Raw genomic sequence first — 4268 nt, forward strand, 5'->3', positions numbered from 1 at the left:
TGGATTGTCTAGGGAAGAATCATGGAATTGGTAAGGTTGGAAGRGACCTCTGGAGATCATCTAGTCCAATGCTCTAACGAGTGGCCCATACGGGGACTGAACCTACGACTTTGGCATTATTAGCACCATGCTCTAACCAACTGAGCTAAACCTAACCCCTGAAGGCCTATTCTGTGCAAAAAAAATGTGTCCCTAGTCCTTAGATAGCTCATGTCTGCAATGTTTTACCTGTCAGCAGTGACATGTATTACTGCATCATGTCTTGTCTCTATGAGATGCTTGCTAGCCAAAAGGCACTAGAAGAAGAAAGTATGGTGTATGATTCCCCAGTATTATAGTGCTTGTTCTAGCTGCAGTTCACTGAGCTTCCACAGAAAAGGAGTAAACACAGGTCTGTATACTGAGGGAGATCACTCACAGGTGAGCTGGAGGGTGCTCCATAGATACATGACTGTCAGAGTTTGTAGTATAGTCAGCCGCACAAACTGACAGAGAAATAAGAGAAGTGTGTTTAACAGATTTTTTGGTCTCTGGTATAAAGTAGTACACTTGGCCTTTCCCCAAATGTAAGAGGAGCTGCTCCAACTGCAGAGTGCCTGCAGCTGAGACATGCCCTGCAGAAGACCAGAGCCAGCTAGAGCCAAGGATGGGTTACACATGTAGCCTGAGGTTGTGTTTTCTCTTCCTCACTGTGTTCCCAATATTATAATCAAGAGCTTGGTTCTTTTTGTTGCTAGAAAGAAAGAAAGAAAATATATTTGCTTCTTTAAACTCATGCATGATCTTGAGTAATCTTAGCAAAGACAAAGTTTTCTTGAGAAATAAGGAAACAAAATACAGTAACATTGAAGACAAGATACAAAGGCGGTTGCAATCCAAGGAGTTACAGTTTGTCTCTGTTCAAGCAAGATGAGGCAGTGACCATTGCTCTGTGGAAAGAAGTCTTTCTTGGTGAAAATGAACCAATGTTTTCTAATTTCTAGTTATGAGTACGCAGAAAGAACGGGCAGTGTCAACAAACTCCATATTTTTGCAGGTGGCTCCTCTTCTACAGATAAAATTGTTTACAAGCATGTGGATAGTTTATGCCAGTCTCACCTGGCAGCTCACCATATACTGACTGGCATCTTTGGGGCAGGTCCTAGGGCAGGGGCAGCTGCTGGGCAGGCAAAGGTGGCYTCAGTGAAGCCAGTGCACCGTCAGTCTTGACAACTCCACCCATCCATCCATGCATGGAGGAAAGATCAATCCAAGCACTATGATTTGACTACAGAGAGAATTGTGCTATGTTACTTAGACTTAGATATCAAATACAGATATTAGTACCTGTGGTATTTGAAAAGGAAGTGAACACTGATCTTGATTATTATTTTTTAATCAGGTTCAAAAAATGTATTACAAGTAATTTTTACAGCTGTTGCTGGTTTGTTAGTACATCTGTCCCTAAATCCCCCTGCTGTTTGTTTTATGGTTTACAATCATATTTTCATTTGTTTAATGAAATGTTTTTCTCTCCCCTGTTGTTACATGAGACATCCGCATGAACAACAGGGCAATGAGGAAACTGCCTATACCCACAGTTCTGTCAAGTGTACAAAACAAACAAACTGCAAAGCAGAGCACTGCTGCCTTCCTGCATTCCCCTTTGCAACTGCAGTCATCTCACTTGTAGCAATGTTAGAGAACATTTTGGTGCCAAAATATGGTTCTTTCAAGTGATTAAGAACTACATTAATTCATTAAAGACACATGCTGTGTTGTATACTTTATAGGAWGAGAGTGCACCCCTCATCAGAGCAGCTGATGTAATGGAAAATATGAACAATTTTCAAACTCCAGCTCCTTTCAACAGATCCAAGTCCAGAAGTTTGCCCATTTTCCCAACTATTTTAACAAGTGTAATGCAAGATAAGATCTCTTGCTCCAAACCTTGAACATCTTGATAAGGCTGCACTACTTTTACAGGAGAAACTTGTTTTAGTTGGGTAGTTTTAATTTACATGACTGTCTTTGTAATCAATAACATTTTCATGGGCATGTGCAACTGAAGGAGATGGAGCGTATGRAGTATTCATATGAATCTAAGATTTTTGAGGGAACAGGGGGAAATGAAGATGTAATACACCATAGTGCAGCAGCAACAGTAAGCTGGCAGAAGCCCAGCTGCCCTGGCTTCACCTGACACTGGTGGTGTCAGGGGATGGGGTGTTTGCACCCAGGTGTCCCCRGCCAGGGCACCCAGGCCATGGCCATGGCACTGCATGAGCATGGGGGCAGCCATCCCACACAGGAAATCCTGCACTGGAAAGTGCTCAGCCGCTGCCCTACAGCCGGACGAGGGTCCCACGGGTTGTCCTCCAGCTTGRCTGAAACAGCCTGAAACGCTCTGCGGGAAGCAGTGGGAATTAAGAGTCACGTACCCTCATTCGCCCTTCTGTCRTCTCAGCCATGCCAGCGTGAGTGTTTTGGTCACAGAACCTACATAGGAGGTGGGAGAGGGGGGTTGTTCATTAATGRCGGCCATTATGTAATTGGAGAAAAGGGTATAAATTCTAAAATACAACAGGCACATCAAAGATCATGAAGCACTTCTCTGCAGGTTGCCTGCACTGCAGTTAAATGAATAGCATTTGCCGTTTGACATATACCACACCAGCCCTCTGCAATAGCAGTTATGGTAAATATTTCAGTTGGGAAACTAAGGCACAGGTCAACCAACATTTTGGAAAGTACACACTTCTGATCAGTCCTGCCTGTGCAGACCTCACTGCAGTTTCAAGATGCATATTAGTGGCAGAAATAGAAAATTGTGAGACCCCCTTAGCTATTTATCCTAGGTGATATTTTTAAGGCTTATTGCTACTATACTAATACAAGTTTAACACACACTTACATACCTCTCAAAAACGAAAATTATCAAATGAAAGCATGATCAAGTCTAGGTGAAGCTTTCTGTAGATATGCATTTTGTAATAGCATTAAGCTTAGAGAGCAAATAGCTCTGGTAACTGAGATGTTTGCCCTCAGTGTGCTCCAATAAACTGATTTACCTTTCTTCTTTTTTCCCCCTTTTTTAAAAAGAGCTGACGCAAGTTTGTCAAAGGGAGTTGTTGGGGTGTAGCAGCTGTTGATTGGTTCATTTGATACACTCCCATTTGTCTTTAAATCACTGTCCAACTGCTCTAGGTTGCACATGAGCAAACTTTTCATTACAGGTGCAATTCCTAAAAGATATATCCTGCTTAGCAAGCAAGAGAACCTGTTTGACTCAGAGGTAAACCTAAACTTTTTCTTTACAATGTATAATCAATTTATTTTAGGCATTTTCCACATCTTTACAAACTGAAAATTAAAAGAAAATAAAGTTTCAAAAATGTAATTAGTCTGTAAATATAAATGCAGTGTGAATGATGGGGTCCTTAAGATTTACTGTCATGACAATTTATGCTGGTGAATATGTTTGTTTTTATTCARGTATGAAATTCAGTCTATTTTGTGTGTACAAAATCAAAATCTAAGCAACTATAGGAGTAGCAGGAGATATTTAAAAGTGATCAGGCAGTTAAGAAATAGTATGCTTGCTTGTTTTTGGAACCCTTGGCTAACTTCTGAGAATTTTTATCAAGACTTCTGATTTAGCTGATAAAGGAGTTGGCAAGGGATTTTAGTAAGTGAATTTGTGAAACTAGGGTTTACGTTTTCATTGTTTATTTCATGGTGATAACACTTTTTCATTTTGAAATAGCTGCACAGACAATAACTTTGTAAACTCACTGTCACATAGACGAAGATTCAGGAAAAATCTGCTGATTCAGATACCATGATGGGTCTTAAAAAAAATTGATATTAAAAAATAAAATGGTTAGTCATATCTGTGATCTGGCATTACTTGCCTATCTGATGGTTGTCCATTCTCTTAGCATCCTAACAACAGACTGGAAAGAAGTCAGTAATACTGTGAAATCAGATGCCAAAAAAAATGTAGTTTTCTGAGTTATTTCATTATTTAATAAATGATACAGAAATGTACCCTATACTTTAAGAGAAAGATAGTTTTATGGGGATAAATAGCTTTCCTCAGATAATAGGTGAATCTTTTTTTGCAGCCAGTATTTCCATTTTAATGCCGTACTTTAAGAAAAGCATTTTCTGTTCAGCCAAATACCACAAGAGGCAGCAAAAGCATCACTGTATTGAAGCCAAGTTGAAGCAATACTGCAAAGCTAAAAGATATTTCTTGCAGGTAAACATAATGGAAAAATAGTGTT

This window comes from Rhea americana, unplaced genomic scaffold (genome assembly GCF_003343005.1).
Source record: "Rhea americana isolate MKP2758 unplaced genomic scaffold, rheAme1 scaffold_322, whole genome shotgun sequence".
Taxonomy (NCBI): domain Eukaryota; kingdom Metazoa; phylum Chordata; class Aves; order Rheiformes; family Rheidae; genus Rhea; species Rhea americana.